Genomic DNA, 19,759 nt, shown 5'->3' on the forward strand with positions numbered 1-19,759 from the left:
AGGGAGGGTCAGCAGAGGGAGAGCCACGCAACGGCTGTTGAAAAGTAAATGCCCAAAACTGATGATTACGCACAGTTTTTAATGATGTGGGAGAATGTCTGAAATATAATGCTTACGAGAAAAAGTGGGATATACAGTAGGTGGACAATATTTCGACCATGTTAGATATGTATTTATCAATATAAAGCCACCGTGATATTTGACTATATTTGGTATTTAATACATACCAGTTAACAGATTTTTTTAAAATATCTACGTATAGGGGCGCCTGCGTGGCTCAGTCATTAAGCGGCTGCCTTCGGCTCAGGTCATGATCCCAGGGTCCTGGGATGGAGTCCCGCATCGGGCTCCCTGTGGGGCAGGGAGCCTGCTTCTCCCTCTCCACTCCCTTTGCTGTGTGCTCTCTCTCTTTCTCTCTCTCAAATAAATAAATAAAATCTTAAAAAAATAAAATAAATATCCATGTATAACTCAAACCTCAATCATAGAGAAACAGGTATCCAAATCCTCCTCCCTGAGATTTCAAGGAACCTCTGAGAAAAGGGGATGTCATTTTTTCTAGGGGTTGCCCCTGGCTTCTTACTCCAAACCTTCCTCTTGGCCCAGTTATCAATCCCCTTGAGAGATCTCAGCTCGGTCCCACCGTACCCTGCTCCTCTCCCTAAGCCACTTTAACCCTCTCCAGACAAGGACCCCTCTCCTGCCTTCCCCAAGGCACCAGCAACATCAGGCTGTTTCGGGGAAACAGACTGTTGTCCTAAAGGTTTGACGCCAGTAAGGGCAGGCTGCAGCAGAGGGCAGGTAAATGCTGAAAGCTATAAATTGGGCTTCAGTCTCCGAAGTTCACTCGAACATGCTGGCCCCCACAAACAAAATCAGCCCGGCTTCTTGTTACTGAAGAGGCAGGCTGACGCTGCTGTCGCTGGGGTTCATGCCCTGCCTGTGTGTGTGCTCCAGTTCCTCTCCTGCTCCCCTTTGTGAGTCCCTCTCTGTCCTTCCTGGTCCCCAGCTCTCCATTCCATCCGTCTTTGTCCTTATCTCCCTCTGGCGATCCCTCACTTTCTCCCTCTGTGTCTCTCTGTCTCAAATAACCTTGGGCTGCCTGCTGGGTTCACATCCTTCCTTTTCCAATTTCCAGAGCCTCAAAAATGGAACCTCCTTTCGTCTCCGCTTTCAACCCAGGACTAAAAAACTTCTGTTTGCTTAGTATGCAGAGAATTCAGAAAACTTTTCTTTCAACGTCTCCCTTCCAGACTAGCCAGGGAAAGCAAGGGAGGGGAGCTCAATAAGCCCATTAAGGTGTCTTCCCAAACAAATGTATTACTTGTCCTTGTGCCTAAATGCAGAAACAGCTGCAGCTTTAAAAATAGCATGCTTTCATCTTTTGAAGGAAATATGTCAAAATTTTAACACTGGCTGTTTTTGGGTGGCAAGAAATACTTTTGTGTTATTTGTTTCTTCTTGTTTTTCTGAGTTTTCCAAATTGTCCAAGGCAAGTATGGACTACTTTATCACAATAAAATCTCTGATGTATTATGCATCTGCCAAATACCTTATTCAATCTTCACAACAGCCTTAATAGGTAGATATTAATAGCCCATTTAGAGGTTCAGAAAGGTTAGGCAATTTGCTCAAGGTCATACAAGCAGAGGTAGAAATCAAACTAGGCCTTAGGCCCATGGTCACTAAATCACGTTGCTTGTAGAGGCATCACCTCCTTCACCTGCAGTTGCAGAGTCTCCAGCACACCTGACAGCTTACTTGATCATCTAAGCTAGACTCCTTGCCCGACTCCTCGCTGTGGATGCTAGGGGTTCTATACATTATGGTTCACAATATTAGCCTTCCCTGGGGGAGGATTCTACTTTCTTACATGGGGTCTGTAACCTATGGGAGAACTGTACATCCAGAGCCTGTTGAACTTGGAAATGGCACGTGACTTGCTTGGGTTAAAAGATGAATGGAAAGGCCATGTTGCTTCTGCAGGAAGAGCCAGCTAATGGTTCTCCATGTCTCTCTCCCCTCTGCCACGAGGCAATGACCCCAAGAAGGTCCATGCATAAACCTGAAGTGGAGCAGAGCTGTAGTTGACCCATAATGGACATGTAGCCTGAGCAAGACAGAGGCCTTCGTTTTCATAAGCCAATGAGATGTGGGGTTGTTTGTTATCATGGCATAATGTAGCCTAAGCTGACTGACTCAGTACATGAGAACTGCAAATGCATAGGTAGTTACTAATGCGTTTCATACTTCTTCCTCTTAGAAAAAATAGGAGGAGTCTTGAGCAAAGCATTAGTGTGAAGTTCCACTTGCCCTTTCTGAAAACGATCTTGGGAAAATGATCTCCTCCTCTAGGGTGTATTCCTGCAGCACGCCCTCCTAATGGGGCAGACTGTCGGAATCAGTCCCAATTATAGTCTCTGGAACTGCCCAAGGAGAGACAGGCCACTTAGTGCATGGCTCTAAGTCATTACAGGACCATGTGGAAGAGAGCAGCCAGCCTGCTCTTCTCCCGTTGAGGGCCACTGAGCTCCGACCAACTGGAGGCTCGAGGCTCAGGTGCCATCTTGGCAAAGTGTGAAGCAATAAAGACGGACGGAAGGGCTCAGGGGTAGTGCAGTCAATTACCACCTTTGGTCTGAGACCCAGGGAGCCACACCGCCTTCACAGACAATCTGTGCTCTCCGTGCATTTAGCAAAGCTGCCTTCGAGGGAAGAATGGTGACTTACCCAAAAAGCCAAAGACTCAGAGTCAAAAGAATAGCTGTCATCACTGGGGAATAGGCAGGAGAGAGCAGAGACACTGTCTCTGCCCCTGGATGAAATAGTCAAAAGATTTTTTTGAAGAATCCCTGGGGGCTGGACATGATCATCTCATCCCTAAGTGACTCAATTGGTAGTTCTGTTGCTGAAGTATCTTAACTCACTTTGCTCTTTTCTCAGGCTGTTTCATCATTCTTGCACCCTTTCTTCTGGGCCATCGTTCTGTTCTTCACTCATTCTGTATGTCATTCATTCCTTCGCTCATGCAGCCGGTGAGGCCTCTGAGCACAGCACTGTTCAGATATTACCAGCCTGCACAGCATAAGGGGAGCTATGGGCAAGGGGACAGGGCAGGGCCCAGCAGGGGAGGGAAAGACACAGAGCCAAGATTCCCAGCTGGGAATACTAGGGAACGAGTTTTGATACTAGGGAATAAGAACTCAATGGTGAGGTTTCAGTTCTAGCTATTACGTCAGGGTCTGGGATATGAATAAAACCTTTCCCTTGCTATAGATACAACCCTAACCTCTGCCTCACTTTGCCAAAAACTTTGGCACAGACCCACGAGCTGTGTGGGGAGGTAGGCCACTCCATGAGCTCCCACAGACAAATACTGGTTGGGGTAGAAGGTGTGGCAGACCCGGAGATGCTCAGGAACATGTGCTTCCCTACTGGGAAGGGCACGGCTTCCTGGCAGCCTTTGGCTGTTAGCTTCTTCAGGGTCTGCTCCAGTTTCCAAGCCAAGATGGAGCTCTTCTCAGGGCAGACCCCACCCAATGCCTGGCCAATGCTACCTAACACAGAACTCCTCTAGTGGGCAATCTGAGCTCCAGAGCTGTTTTAGCCGATGAAGACTCATGTTCTCCTGGCTGCCCGGTCCAGTCCTGCTTCTGACCCTTCTCTTTCATGGGTGTCCCTCCCCTGTAAACTTTTTACACCTTTAACTCCATCTCAGTGTCTGCTTCGTGGAAAACCAAACAAGCATGGAAAGGCAGCAGGAATGTGGGAGGGAGGAGAGAATGAACAAGACCTTCTCATTCTGGGAGCTCTATAGCCTGAGTGTTTCTTACCAGCTCCTTCTCAGATGACAGATCCAAGTCAAGAGCTGACTATGTCATAAGGAGTCCTGTCATCTGTAAAGCTCTCACCTGAGAAGAGTCAGCACCATTTAGGAGACAGTAGGTTCGTGAGCAGGGCCAGCACGTAGCCCAGCTGGGCAGACTGGTCCTGGACAAGTTACTCTCTGTGAGCATTGGAGTTGACTATGAAGGGGCCATTGAGTGCTCCAGGCCCCAAGGGACCATTGGAGGTCAAGACCTTGCCAGGCAGTAAAGCAGAAAGAGAAACATGGTTTGACTGCAAGGACATGGATCAGAAAGACACTGCATGGAGGAGGAGGGATATTTGATTTGAGCCTTGAAGAGTGAGCTCCCTGAGGACACAGGTACAAACCAGGCCTTTGCACTGCTCTGCACACGTGTGTTTAGAGATCTGAGCAGAGGCCAAGGTATCACTCAGGCCGCCCTGGGCACCAGCAACAGCAACTAATTTTTGGCTAATGTAAAAGAAAAGATTTGTGGGTAGGCCACAGAGGAGCTGAAGAACCAGGCAGGGGGCAGACAGGAACCTGGCAGCTCTGGGACCCTGAGTGGCGGGAGCTCTTCAACAATTCCGCAAGGGCAACATCGTGAAAATGGAAGAATGTCACCATTTTCAGTGTGAGTTTCTCTGCTCATGACTCAGTTTCTAGGGAGAGGGAGGTACAGTGTCCTCCCATTAGCTAGGGTATGCTCTGATGCCTTGATTAGTAGGTCCTGCAAGACAGTATGCGCTCTCCAAGAGGTAAGAAGAAAACCAGGAGAATGTGAGGTCACAGAGCCCAGGGAGGGGAAGTGTCAACAAAGGCAGTGGCCAGGGTTATCGAAGGCAGCACGCAGGGCCAGCCAAATGAGGACAAAGATTTACTCACGAGAGTAGCAAACAGCAGAGCAACTTCAGTGTGGAGGCAGGGACAGGAACCAGATGCTCTGGGCTGAAGATTAAATGAGAGGAGAGAAGGTATGGACAGATTCCTCCTCTGAGAAGTTTGGATAAGAAGAGAAGGCAAGAGATTGGCTGTTAGGCCATTGTGATGGGAAAGACTTGAGTCTCCTTGAGCTAAGAGGAAAGAGCAGAGGAGATGCACAGGTAAAGATGCAGAGGAGATGGTGGTAGTCCAGTCAGAGCCCAGGGACGGAGGAGGGAGCGATGGCGTGGGCAGGAGGGCTGGCCTTAGACAATGTCTTTACCATTGTCATCTGTTCCTTACTGCTCAGAATGTACTATACATCACAGGTTCTTGCTCTTTACTGGCTTAAGAATATTATATTAGCCTCACTTCAGCCATAAGCTCCTTGAAGGCAGGAATCCTGTCCTGGTAAGCTGAACAGGAATGGTGTTGCATAGGGAACCGAGAGACCAGAGTTCTAGGACCAATTTGTATTATCAGACCATGCAAGTGTGCATGTTACTGATACACAGGTATAGTGGCCTGGTTTTTCATTTTCTTTCTTTCTTTTTTTTTTTTTTTAAGATTTTATTCACTCGAGAGAGAGTGTGTGTGCCCATGTACTAGCAAGCACAATCAGGGGGAGGGGCAGAGGGAGAGGGAGAAGCAGACTCTCCGCCGAGCAGGGAGCCCGATGCAACGGGGGCTCGATCCCAGGACCCTGAGATCACGACCTGAGCCAAAGGCAGCTGTTTAACCAACTGAGCCACCCAGGCGCCCCAGTTTTTAATTTTCTTACAAAGTAAGAAGTCTGCAGGTAGGCAGTTCAGAGCTGGTACAGCAGCCCTGTGGTATATTTAGTATATCAGCCTCCTATGTATCCACCCAGCCATCCTTAGCAAGTAACTTTTGAATTCATGCTTGTCACCTCATAGACTCAAGATGGCTGCTTGGCCTCCAGGCTCATATCCACATTCCAAGACAGAAGAAGGAAAGAGGAAAGGGATAAGGAGCTCCTGTGTTTGGAAAGCAAAACCTTCCTTCCTGTTAATCCCAAGCAGACTTCTTCTGTTTGCTTCTCATGACCACCTCTACCCACACAGGAGTCTACCCCTCTAAACTGCATCCAGGGTTTCACTGTATCCTGGCTCCTGGCATCCCTGAATTCCTCCTAAAAGCATCTTCAGGGTTCTTTTTGGGGATTTGCCTTTCTCCACTATGAGAATCTTAGTGAGAGAGTAAAGTCAGGCACCTCGTCTCAATATCCAGAGTCAAAGGCGTTTGCAGACACCTTCCCCAGGATAGCCAGAGGAGCATACCCTCACCGTGGCCAATCAGACAGACTGTCCCTCCCAGGACTCTGAGCCACGCATTGAAGTGGCCAGAATTGAATCCCCTCTCCGTGCAGTGGCATTCTGACTAGCCCAGCAGCTTCTGCTAAGAGATAATTCCTACAGTTTTCACTTCCAAGCTTCTCAGAACTGCTTTCTTCCCATCCCTTTCTAAGCCTGGGTCCCCAGCCTTCCTGTACATTCTGAAGGGCCAACCCTCCCAATAAACTTCTTCTACTCAGTTAGTAGAGACTGTTTCTGTTGCTTATAACAACAGAAAGTCCTAACTGATACTCCAACCCCATTTCTGACCAGCTGTGTGTGATCTTGAGAAAATCACCTCACCTCTTTGGGAACTCTATCCTCATGGGAAAATGATGGGTTATTCCTAAAGTGCTTTCCACTGTGAACAATGTATTATATGACTTTGACCTTCTTCAGAGGCCTTCTTTGTACCAAGTGGGCCCAGACAGACCTCAAAGCCTGAATGAGAGTTTTAGCTACAGTGGTAGAATATAAAAGCTCCATTAGGAAAGATAATTTACAGCGTTGGGGTGCTGGTGCTGGAACATTCTTTAGGCAACTAAGCCTAGGTAGGTGCTAACCAAAACCCACTCCACTGCTGCTGATACCAGAGCACAATGTTTTCATTAGCCAAGCAGGTACCATTTCGTGTCCTCTTGCCATAATTTCAAGGGTGCACTTATTATTCTGTGACTTCAACTGTTCTTGATTCTAAGACTGCTTAACCGCACCACTTATGAAAATCTGTTTTTAGGGAGTCTTTGTTTTCCACCTCAAAATCTCTTTGCATCAGACAAGCATCTGCCTTAAGAAACTTTGGAATACAGGGGAGAGGCCTCTCTGTAAATTCATAGCCTGCACCTTCAAGGAAAAATTAGTTTGTTAGAATAGCAAAGTGGCCCAGTTTGGCCTTATGTTCTAGCAAAAGCTCATTGTTTAGCCGCATTTAATAATCCATGAAACATTTCTATTAGCTTTAGTGTATGAGTTGTGCAGCTGCAGAATGGGTAAAAAGAAGTGGGACACAGGAATAAAAAAAATATGCAGAAAATGAAAATAAGTGAGATCTTAAATATTTGATCAAGGCCTCTATTTTCGGGTAAGCGGTTACCGTCTTGGGCCCTCAAATGCCACCAGAAGCCACAGAACACCATTCTGAATTATTAAAATGACTGGGGGAAACTTTTCTTCTTACTACTTTTAAATGAGTATGTAGCCTTTTAAGCTAGCCTTTTCTTAAATATTTAACACAGACATGGGGTCAAAGACAAAATAGCAAAGGTCCTCACTCCAGCACTCACCTGTAATTATGAATCTGATTATATAATGCATCTCAACCACTTCATTTTATTTTATTTTTTCTCACTCTGCTCCAACAATTCTCTGACAGGAATCCAATCTGGAGTCATTGAAAGTCCGCATTCTAGAATATTTTTGAGCTATGTATTTACTGATTTTGCTTATATTTTTTGTTCAGTCAATTCAATTGATTGATTCACTCAACAAATATTTATTAAGTACCTACTGGGCATCAGGCACTGTTCTATCAGGGAACAAAATATATAGTCAGCCCCTTTTGGACCTTATACTTATTTATTACACAAATAATAACTAAAAATCTATCCCAATGACAGATAATAAGTGCTATGAATGGGATAGTATGAGAGTGTTTGTTTGTCAGTTAGTGGTCTATTAGAAAGTTGGTTATTTGGGCAAATTCCCTTATGAGTCGGGGGAGTGTAGCATTTTAATCAGCGAGTACAGGCGTGCAGTAACTCTGGGGTGCAAACAGACCCAGTGTGTTCCAGGGACAACAGGGACACAGCAAAGCCAAGGAGACTGGAGGTGAGGAATGCCCAGGGGTCATTGTCAGAAGACAATGTCAGGAAGAGCTTGTCGGGGAAGATCTCGTGAGGGCCTTGGAGGCCATTGAGAAGGCCATTAGGGATTTGACCCTAATTGTGGTAGAAGCCACGGGGGGCTTATGAGTCAGGGGCATATTGGAAACTGTCTCATGTTTTAAAAGGATCACTTTAGTTCAATAGCAAGTATGGCTGATGAAGCCAGGTTGACAAAATGAGAACTTTCTCGTGGAAGCCTGCTTGAGAGGCCATATAAGAAAAACCTGGCATTGGCATTATCTGTTCACTGCTTGTGAGGAAACACCCATCTTCTGAAGTACTTACAGTGATTGAAAAGTTTGCCCTCGTTGGTCATCTTAAAAGTCCACCAGTCACTTTTTTTTACGTGTTAGTTTTACTCAGCCAAAGCATGCCCTTTCTTGTGAGAGCTCAGAAGTCAAGATTATGGGCTCATCCAAATGCAGAGGCTGATCCAGCTGAAGTCCCATCACGATCTGTCTGAGAGCGGGTTTTCCAGAATGTCCTCAGGACACACTTCTGGGCCTGAGACACTGACTCTCAGCTATCTGCGCATTGATTACTGCCCCAAATGCTCCTACTGAAACTTTGTCATAACACCCTTGTTAGGTGATAGGAGGAAAATAAACACAGTGTTACAGCTTGATCTCACTGGGTGACCACATTTTTATGCCTAGAAATTATTTGAAAAATGTTCAAAAATGAGCTAATCTGTCCGTTCCAGTTTTTTCTCTTTAGAGACCTCGCACCTGCAGCCTTTTCTTGGGTAGAATAATTCCGAGGCACGTGCTTTACAACTTCTAGAGTTTTCTCACAGGATTAAGCTCCAATCTAGTAGCTGGCTTAACAATTCATCCTTTACTGGACTGCCTTTTCTTCCCTCCATTCTTCATCCTTCTCCATTCTTCTGCTGGTGTTCCCTGTATCTCCCAAATAAACCAATCGTACTTGAATCCTTGTCTCAGGATCTGCTTCCAAGGCACCCAAACTGAGACACCCTCTATGTGAAATTCTCCTCCTTTCTGAGCCATCATGATGATAGGATTCAGGAAAAATGAAACTTACCCAAAGTTTCATCCCCATTAAACCCAAAATCCAGTAGCTGCCCTTCCTGTCCTCAAGCAAAGGACATGACTCTGATCTAGATATGTATTCCCCTTCTAAAATATTAGGAGCTAACTGTCTCTCCAGTCTCTCTGAAGAGTTCAGCTCCTCCCTCACTTAGGTTAGAGTAAGCATGGCTATTGTGTGAGAGTCCTACCTCCTACCACCAGAAGACACTATTTTGTGCCCAGAAGACAGACATCCTTCTAGAGGAGACTTAGTCTTCTCTACCCCAGGAAAAGAAGAGTCCCTTGCGTGGGGAAGTCACTGCCCAGTATCCCTCTTGCTCTTTGTGTCCAGGGTCAAGACTCTGACTCAACATGACTTAGCCTTTGATTTTTTTTTTTTAAGTAATCTCTACACCCAACGTAGAGCTCAAACTCAAGACCCCAAGATCAAGAGTCACACACTCCACCAACTGAGATAGCCAAGCATCCCAATTTAGTCCTTCATTTTAATCCAACCTATGGTACCAACATGCTACACAGATTCTTAGAAGTCCCTAACCTTTCTCATGAGCCTTCCTCTACTCTGCTAGGAGACAAACTGAGTTATGAATAAAAGAACATCCAAAGGTAATTATACTTGAATTAAAAAAAAAATCTTAGAGTGGGAATGAATGGCCTTTCTAAGTATGACACAAAATCCAGGGGCAATAAAAAAGAGAAGCGTGACTAATTTTCATATTCAATGTTTAATTTTAATATTTAAAATTTGTGAGTTAGAGAAACAAAATTTTTTAAAAATGAAAAAATCCTTGTATACATGGCTATTAAGCCACTTAATCCTCCCTAAACTGAATGTGGTAGAGACTGTATCTCCAATTTCAGAGAAGGAAACAGGCTTGGATTGGAAAAGTAACTTTGCCCAAAGTCACCTTGTAGAGCCACATTTCACATCCTCAGTTGGAGTTACTCCCAAGTCCTCTACCCTCAGGAGCTGGGCAGGGGGAAGAGGAGAGTGAGTGGAAGAGAAGGAAGGCAGAGCAGAGGAAGGGGAAACGGCTGAACCCTGAAGAGAGAAGGGGTGTCAGGGAGGGTGAGGACACTGTTTCTTCCATCTGAGGAGGGGGGACCAAGCCCTTTCACCTGGGCCCTTACTGGGGAGTAGCTGTGTGCTTTGATACAAGAGGGATCAGTACGAGCCCTCCTAAAGTGGGGACAGTGAGCAGGTCCAGCCAACCTCACTGGAGCACTGTGACCAGGCAGGGGCCCAGAGCCAGCTTTATAAAACACTCTTCCTACTAAGCTTAAGAACTTGTCACTGATGCTAGGAAAAGCTGTGCAGCAATCACAAAACCTTGACATCATTCTTGACTCCTCTCTTTCTTAAACACTCTAGTTCACTTCATTAAGAAATCATATTGGCAGAAACAGATGAATCTTGACCTTCACCCCATGACCCCTGAGAGGGTTGGGGGTTATGGAGGATTCTGCATGGGCAGAGGAAGACAACCCACACTGGAGAAGCAAATTCAGGAAGTAAATTATCTAAGAAGGTCTCAGTGATGGGGTTTTGGAATATAGGTGAGGTTTGGTGGGGTGAGGTCTGGAGCCGAGCACCAATGTCTTTGGTGCAAAGAGGTGGTTTTATTAAAGCACAGGGACAACACCCATGGGCGGACACAGTCGCTGCACCGGGGTCTTGAGGAGTGGCTGATTATATACTCCGGAGTTGGGGGAAGTAAGGAAAAGGGAGATTTCAAAAGGATTTTCATATGTTAAAGAAGACCCTCAGGATACTGGAGGCCTGGCTATTATCAAGATAAGGTTGTTTTTCCCTTTGGCAAGGTATTAACATTAAGATAGTTGGGAGATTCCTGGAAGAATGTCACACATGTCCCACCCAGGAATGGGAGGTGGGGGGGAGGTTGCAGGGTGTCAGCTTGTGCTTTGTCTTCAGTTAGCCTTCTGTTCCCTCATTATCAGGGGCCAGAGACCTGAATTTCCTTGGTGTCAGGATTTTGCTCATTCTAAATAAATGTTCATTTGCAAGCCTTAATTCCGTAAGCCTTTCTAAAATAACCTTCCTTTCTCCCTACCCCCACAATTGTATTAGCTGCAGGTCCCAGAAAACCTTCCTCTACTCCTGCCTTGAGGTATCAGAGCTCACCAGGGCAGGACTTAAGAATAGAGGTGTAAATTTGTCAGGGGAAGGGAAGCAGGGGCACAGAAAGAGAGTAAATCCTCATCTAACATGGCAGAAAGTCAATAGATAAACCAAGAAATCGCTATGTAAGCTTATTTTTTTAGTGGTAAGGGGGTGACCACCAGAAGAACTAAATGGAGGAACTGATATAAAGGGCTGTGTGTGGGGAGAAAGGGAGAAGGGCCTGTTGCTTTCATTATAAGAACATTTAGGTAACTATTTTGTAAAGAGTGTTCATGCATTACTTTGCTGTATCTTTTAATTCAATCCTATAAAAATAAATAATTATAAGAAATAAAATAAGATTAAATAATTATAAGAAAATAATTATAAGAAATAAAAATAAGAAAACGGGAACACAAAACAGGAAAATTAAAAGGAAAGAGGCACACAACACAGTAAGACCAGTGCGGGAAAGCAGAGGTGGGGTTGGGAGTGGGGCTGGCGGGGCTTCGAAGAGGCGGGGCGCAGGGCCCCGTCCCCCTTAGGGACAGCCCCTACCGAGGGGGCGGGGCGTAGAGCAGAGTTTTCCTCTGGCTCCGCCCACGGCAGGGCGCCCGGGGAGCGTGGGGTCAAGTTCACCCTAGGCCCGGCCCCCTCGGCGCTCGGGGGCGGGGCGGGCTCGTCCCGGGGCAGCCGGGCCGAGAGGGCCTTGCGTCGCGAGAGCGGGCGCAGTCCCGCGCGGTCCTCCGGTGCAGGGCCGCGGGCGGGCCAGGAGCCCGGGTTCGGTGCGGCGGATACCCCAGTCCCTGGCAGTCCCCCGAGGCTCACAGAGAGTCTCTGCGGAGCCCCGCCACGCGAAGGTAAGTGCCGCCAGCCCGCCTTAGCCCTAGCGAGCCCACACCTGGGCGCGGAGGGGCGACAGGTGGCGGCGGGGTGCGGAGCCCGGCAGCAGTCCAGGGTAGGATGGACGCCAGAACGCCTCTTCTGTACCCCCTCGCGCCGCCCATTCTCGCCGCAGCGTGGTCAGCCCAAGCCCCAGTACCCCTATCGCTCCGACCCGAGGCCGGCAAACAGGAGTTCGGGTCCCATCTTCCCCAACTCCGGCAGCCTGCAGATACAAAGACGTATCCAGCAGATACTTACCGTGTGCCACGGAGTGCCTGCCACTGGGCCAAGTGCTGGGTATATAGAGGTGGGCCCGCGAACATGGTGCCCGCCGCGCTGGAGCTCACAGTCTAGTGGGAAAGACCCACAGCCAGTAGATAATCTACACACATTGTGTAAGCGGTAGAATGTGGTAAGAGCCGTATAGATACAAAGTGCAGGGTGTCGGGCGAGCATTTAACCGGCAGTCCCCATCTGTGAAGTATGCTGGAGCGCAAACTTCAACATAAGTCCAACAGTTCCAGGGTGGAGAACAACAGAGTAAACACATTTTGTTAGAGAATGTGGCTTGTTTGAGGAAAGAAGGTCAGTGGGGCCTGCCTGCAGAGGCCCGTGGGGAAACCAGTTGCTGAACTTCCCGCTCTGTAAAATAGGACCGTGCCTGCCCATTGAAGATTGAATTGTTGAATTTACATGACTTAGCGGTGTTCCAGGGGTGAGTAAATGAAGTACAGGGTGGAAACGTTTCTGGATGGATTAGGATGTTGATCTGGACTATAAAGTGTGTGCCTGCCTCTGAGCAAACTCACTTCCCCTCTCCTGGAGTCCTCTTCCCTTGTCTGAGTAGAATCTCTCAGTCTGGTCTCTAAAATGATGCCTGGTTTGATCATTTATTCTGGAAGCATTTGACTAGAACTCACTTTTGACGGGCCCTGAAGGTTCAGAGAGAAATCTGACGCAGGCCTGCCCTCCTGGAGCTCATGTAGGGTGGGCTAGGTGAAGTAAACGGAGTTTCAGCTTGTGGGCTCAGCGCTCTGGGAGCTCAGTGGAGGGCTTCTGACCCTCTGGCCTTGCTGGGAGTGCCCCTCTGCTTCCCTGGCCACGTACCCATTTCCCAGAAAGGCCTCATCTGTTATTGCCAGTTCCATGAGCCCCCAGAACATAGGGCTTACATTCTGACCCTCAGTTACTTGCTCACTTTCATTGGTGGCGTCACCCCCTACAGCTGGCCAAAAAAACCTCCCCAGAGGCAGTAACTCTCTGGTCCCTAGCTGAGGACCCCTCAGATCTTGAAACTCCAGGGATTTAGAAGGGGGTTGGGTACTTCAGGGAATACGTGTCAGCCTCTTCATGTATTTTATTGGCTTGAAGGGTCCCAGTTTCTTCTTCGGCTTTGTTTACACTGTTGCTGTAGGCTTTAGGATTTCCTCCATGAAAACTGGCTGGGAGGCCCGGAGAGTGAGGGAACACAGTTGAGAGAGGAATCTGGAACCGTTTGTGGATAGTGGTAAAAAAAACAGAGGACAGACGTTAACAGAAGGATGCTGGAGGAAGAGGGGGAGAGGGCTGTCTTTGTGCAGCCACTCTGTTCCCCCTTGCAGACCGTGGGGAAGGGGTACCGTAGGCCAGGCCACTGCAGACCTGGATCTAGATTCCTTTTTTTTTTTTTTTTAAGATTTTATTTATTTGACAAAGAGAGCACAAGCAAGGGGAGCGAGAGAAGGAGAAGTAGGCTCCCCGCTGAGCAGGGAGCCCGATGTGGGACTCAATCCTAGGACCCTGGGATCATGACCCGAGCCGAAGGCAGACGCTTAACTGACTGAGCCACCCAGGTGCCCCTGGGTCCAGATTCTTATTCCTTACTTCCCAGCTTTGTGATGGACCCTAGCAGATCACTTATCCTCTGATTGTGCAAACTTAACAATGCTTGGCATATAGGTGGCCCTGAAGAAATATTAACCCCCACTTCCCCTAAATGAACTAAAATAGGAATAATAATAATGCCTAGGTCAGAGGATTATGGGATTTAATGAGTTAGTGTACCCAAAATATATTGAGCAGTGTCTAACATGTAGGAAGTTGCTACTGCTGATGTTAGTGTTCTTATTCCTTACTTTGGGCAAAAATTTGTGAAACCAGGCAGGGGGAGGGTGGGAGGTAGGGGTGAGGGGGTGGCTCTGTGGGTCTGTGCAGGGCGATTAGCTGAGGAGCTGGGTTATCTGTGGCACTGGTTTTGCCGGAAAGCTTCAGCCCAGACCAGAGAAAGGAACGTTCTGCTGATAAAAGGCCTCCTGGGGAGCCACATGTCAGAAGGCCTGGAGTTTGGGTCTTGGAAGACTCTCGCCAGAGAAACAGAGCAAAAGCTAAGGGGTAAGGGAGGGGGTGGGGACCAGGGTGAAAAAGATCTAAAATTGTCTTGTTCAGTTTGTATCTCTAACCCACAGCTCGGTGTGGGTCCCCTGTGAGGGGCTGCCCCTGCCCCATGCTGATCTTCATAGGGGTTTGGTAATTGCCTAAGACTGGTCAGGGAGCTGGGGAATGCAGTCCTGTAAATCCTGCATCCAGCAGAGTACTGGGCCCAGAATGAATGGTGAATGGATGAATGAATGAATATAAACCCGAGAGGCAGACTTCTCTGTGTTAAAGTGTGCTGATTAAAAGAAAGGAGTATGGGGCACCTGGGTGGCTCAGTTGGTTGGGCACCTGACTTCGGCTCAGGTCGTGATCTCAGGGTCCTGGGATGGAGTCCCATGTCCGACTCTACGTGCAGCAGGAAGCCTGCTGGTCCCTCCCTCTCTTCCTCTACTACCTCCCCCCCCCCCCCCCCCCACACCAAACTCCAAAAAAAATAAAATCTAAAAAAAAAAAAAAAAGGAGTATGAAGGTAGGCAAAATAGCTAGTGTTTTCAAGTACTTGCTCATGGCCAAGTATTTTCATGTATGTTGCAGCGTTGTGGTGAACACTGCAGCTTTGGAGTCTGATAAAATTGCTTATGTGACCTCACATGCATCGTAGTAACTCTCAAAAGGTCAGTTTTTGCATCGGGAAAATGGGAATCATTGTGTAGCAGGGGTGCAGGGATGCAAGAGTACCTGGCTCTGGAGGGTTTCAAACAGACCAGGTTTGGCCACTCACCGCTGACAAAATGCAAAGGCAGAGGGACCAGTGGTGGTGAAACAAGAAAGGAATTTATTTCAGTGAGGCCAACACCAGGGAGCCAGCAGACTAACATCTTAAAGATTATTGCCAAAGTGCCAAAAATACTTCCTTTATATAAGGAAAAGGTGGGACAAAGGTCAGTGGGTACAGGCAGGTGGGCAGTGAAGGTCAGGTCGATGAGTGTCTTGGGGTCAGTCCTGGGGGCCTTGGTGGCTCAGGGCAGTCCTTATGGCTTGACAGGGTAGTTTCGGTTCCCATCGGGGATGCTTTCCTGCAGGGTCTCTTGCCTAGTTAAGAGATGAAGTGGGAAGAACTTAATTAGGAAGCTTGAGGTGGAAAGGGAAGTAGATGAAGTCCTCTTTCAATAGTACGAACTCCCAGGGCTGTTGGGAGGATTACGTAATGCTCCTATCCTGGGTGTGCAGACTGTGGTATGGTGAGTGCTCAGGCAGTAATAGTTGCTGTTATTACCGTATTTATCAGTCCTCCAAATGATCTCCACTGTGATGTGGAAACAGAAGGTGGCAGACACAGACGGGTGGCGTTGATTCTGAACTCAGCCCCATGGAGAAGCAAAGACTCTCCGCAGTCACTAGCCAGACAACTCTTGTGAAAGTTAAGTCAACTTATGTGCATTTCATTCATTACTTAAAGCACTTGACTATGTGAAATCTTAAAAGGAAAAAACCCTGCAAAATGATAATTTATGTGCCTTTCAAGTTCAGGTATTTTATCATCTAGATAAATCTTCCGTGCCTCTATGTAAAACCACTTTGGGCTGTCAAAGCTCTTAAATAAAGTGGCTTGTCCTGACCAGTGTCTGTCTTTGCTCGTTTATCATGGTTCTCTGGTGAAGACAGACAGATCCCATTTTGCAGGGCAGGCCTCGGGATGGCAGCTTCTACCCCACTGTTTTAGCCACGCACTTCTGCGTGGTGGTGTTTAGCCAACCACGGTGGACTGACGGCCCCCTCGTCGTTGTCTCTCTCACGTGCACACAGGCCCACAGCCCTAATCCGGGAAATAGGAATAGAAGGGCATTTGTTCTGTTGCTAGTATGAATCTGGGGAAATCTAAGGTACACAGTGATGGGTTTTGGGTGAGGGTGGCGGAGTCTTCTGGAAGTGAGAGCTGTCTCTTCTTTCTCGCAAGGAATGCCGCCTCTGGGCCTGGCCTCCCGTCCAGTGTAGGTCTGATCTGTGTCTCCCTGCCTCCCTGCCGTCCCTGCCCTTGACCAAAAAAAAAAAAAAATCCTAAAGCCAGAGTCCCTGGAGCAGCTATAGAGACACGGTCTGTTGCAGGAAAGCTTTTCTGAATTGTCCCTGCCTTCCCACAGTCTTCTAACCTCTGCTGCGCTTGCCCTTCTCCAGCGGACCCAGGCTTTCCCCTTGCTGGGCTGTGAGCACTTCCACAGCTGTCGGACTAAGCGTTCCTGGTCCCCAGCACCGTGCCTGGCTCTTTGTCCTCCATCCCTCCCTGCCTCCCTTCCCTTTCTTCCTTTTCCAGCCTCTTCAGGCAGGGCCGTGGGCATTAGAATGCTGAGTCAAAAGTGACGCAGTCTCAGCCCTCATGGGGCCCGTAGACATCATGAGACAGGTTGTTATGAAAGGCAGAATTAAGCACATCAACACACACAATGTCATGTTATAAACTGGGTTAACTGTAGGAAGGAGAGGCCTGGCATGCCATGAGCATGTGAAAAGGTGGGACAGTTACAGAAATCTAGTCAGTATCAGTATATAAAGTATGTCCACAAATGTTGGTTAGAGGCTTACACTCATTTATGTATATACCTTGAAGACCGGTGGATGGCATTTTTCTGTAAATTCTGGTAAACTGTGGTTTATGCTGCCAGGATAATCTTACAAGAAGGGTGTTTTAAAAAGTAGTTGTGCTTTAGCTTCGAAATGGGAGAAGAATGCTAATGGTCAATTTACTTAACCCTTTGAAGATTGCAGAGCCCCTCTTTGGCTTGTCTCCTTGGGTGTTCCCTTCCTCAGCCTCGCACACGCGCCAGGTAGTGGCAACAAACAGACGACTGGCTCGCTGAGGCTAAACCATGCTAGCCACAGCCACCAGCAGCCCTGCTGTGGGCCCTGGAGCTCTCTCCCTTCCCAGTGACAGGCTCCGTCTGAAAGCCTGTTTTCTCTTTCTTTGATAGCCCTGTGCACACAGGCCGAGTCAGGTTCCAGCATAGATTTTCTCACGTTGGGGCTAGTGACCTGCCATCCGGGAGGAAAGAAGTGTCAAGCTGACTGCTCTTGTCCAGGAGGGCGGGGCTACCTGGCTGCATGTACCTGCGGCAGGGCCCCGACCCCTGCAGAGCCCGCTGTCCCTCTACCAGAGGGACACCATGCCTGCCTTCAGGCCCCTACAGTTCCAATGAGAGCAAGGAGAAAATAACACAAAAAGGAAGGTTTTAAATAAGACATGATCCCAACAGCCCCAGGAACCATTCTGTCTTCTGGACTGAGTATTTATTAGAGTTACTTTATTTGGCCCGAGTGGATGACAAAATACATCTTCGATTGCCCCCCAGTCTTAGCCGTGGACCCAATTACAAGAAATGAGCTACCACCTTCCCCGAAGCAAAGGAAGGCAAGTAGCATTGCGGGGCAGAGATTGAGAAGGCCAGTCTCGGTGGGATGGGTGTGACTGCCATGTTCTCAGGGCACAGCTTTCACAGGACTGTCATCGTGTGGCCCTGAGCCATGGAGGGAAGAAGGGGCTCTGGAAATCTCCCTCCCATAAGGCTGACACACACGGACGGTATTTATTCCTCTTGGGAATAAGTTAAGTAGTAGGTACTTAGGAAAAAAGGTTCTGGGGAGTAAATGTGTCCATCAGTCAACCTGGAACTTTTCAGAGCTCCTAAGACGGTTTTAAATTAGAGCCAGCCTTCTGCCTCCCCCCCCCCCCCCCCCCCCCTGTCCCCCTCCCTGGCTTCCTCCTCTACAAGGGAACTGTCAAGGCAGGACACAGCCCAGGGACGAGTGTTGGAACTGACTTGCAGCAGCAGAGTGAACATGGTTGAAGGCAGACACGAAGGGTTTAGCGCCTTGGTTGTGGTCCTTCCCACCTGGTCAGTGTTTGGCAGAGGAGGGAGCGTGGAGCAAGGCTGACCCACACAGTTCAGCCTAATTCCATGCTAGCCACAGCCACCAGCAGCCCTGCTGTCAGTCTGCCCGCTGAAAAGCCTTTGCAGTTGAGGAGGGAAAAGAATGATGGAAACAAGTGATGGAACTAACCCGGATTGGGGCCCAGTAAGTGGCCTGTGGGAGAGCGTGAATGGCCGTGTCAGCAAGGGGGTCACACCAGTCCAGATAAAGAGCAGTCTTTCGAAGTCTCTCTGTGAGCAGGTGGTCATTAGGGCAGAATGCCTATTACGTGAGTTAGTGTGGAGGAGTCTAACTTGAAATTATTATCCACTTTCAGATGTTCATTTGAAGGATCAGAAATGGGTGTTTATTGCACAGACCCTATGGTTAGTATCAAAGACTGCTTTGCTTTTTATTTCTCCCATCTGTTCTTCTTCTGTGTAATTTTTATAATGCCATTCATCAGCTTTGTCTTTGTGTGTGTGTGTGTGTGTGTGTGTGTGTGTGTGTGTGTGAAGGAGGGGACCAGTGTTGTACCCACTTTATATTTTATGAGTAATCAGAGGACTGCAGATGGTACAAGTAGGAAGGCCGCCTGTTTCAGGGGTCCCTGGAATGCTAGCAAGCCTTTGGCTTCTGGGATTCTGTCTTAAAATAATTTGAAAAGTGAAAAAAGCCACTGTATAAAGATTGATCATTATTTATAATGGTGAAAACTTACAAGCGACCTGAATATATAGCATAGGAGAGTGTGGTAGCTACAGAAAATTAGGTTGATGGAATATTATGCAGTACTTAAAACTGTGGAGATTCGTACCTTGGGAAGTCATTACATGCTCAGGGAACAGAATGCGATTACATTAAGTACATATTCAGGAAAACAGTCTGCAGGGAATGCCTCCAAGGGAACAAGAATTGCTCTAGAACAGAGGAACAAGGGATAACTTTTTTTCACATTTCCAACTGTCTGTATTGTATTTTGACTCCCTGAAAAAAAAAAAATCCTAAAACAAGCTAAGTTAAATAATGACCTTTATGTTGTTTGCAGTTTTAAGGACACTACACTTATGGCCTTCTCCTGATTAAATCTTTCAATCAATAATTTCTAACACCAGGGTTGGCTCCCTGCCTCCATGTCTCTGGGCAAAGGACATTCTCTGGGTCCACGAGGTAAGTGCCCGGCAGATGTGCTCAGTCTGGCTTGTAGGTTCAGATGCTCAGGGGGTTTTAAGGTGGAGAAGGCTATAGCTTCTCCCTGCCTTGCAGCTTCATATCCTTCTGCTAGCCTTCCTCATCCTTGTTCCTCACTGGTGGGATGGGACAGGGTATTTGGGTTTACAATCTTTGAGGGCCTTGTTGGTAAAGTTTCAGCAACCTCTGCCCTCAACACACACACACACACACACACACACACACACACACACACACACACACAC

General features: G+C 47.7%; 1 protein-coding gene across 3 annotated transcripts in view; it reads left to right on the forward strand.

Moving 5' to 3' along the window:
* Positions 1 to 11,840: 11,840 nt before the first annotated feature.
* Positions 11,841 to 19,759, forward strand: part of NMNAT3 (nicotinamide nucleotide adenylyltransferase 3) — a 119,549-nt gene continuing 111,630 nt past the window's right edge. For 2 of the 3 annotated variants that reach the window (XM_025881471.2, XM_073899395.1), the window contains exon 1: positions 11,841 to 12,040. The gene's annotated coding sequence lies outside the window, so the exon portion shown is untranslated. The remainder of the gene's footprint in view (positions 12,041 to 19,759) is intronic. The other variant, XM_073899396.1, reaches the window with a different exon arrangement.

The sequence above is a fragment of the Callorhinus ursinus genome, unplaced genomic scaffold (assembly GCF_003265705.2).
Source record: "Callorhinus ursinus isolate GAN/ISIS: 27379988/994484 unplaced genomic scaffold, GSC_fseal_2.0 scaffold1, whole genome shotgun sequence".
In the NCBI taxonomy this organism is placed as follows: domain Eukaryota; kingdom Metazoa; phylum Chordata; class Mammalia; order Carnivora; family Otariidae; genus Callorhinus; species Callorhinus ursinus.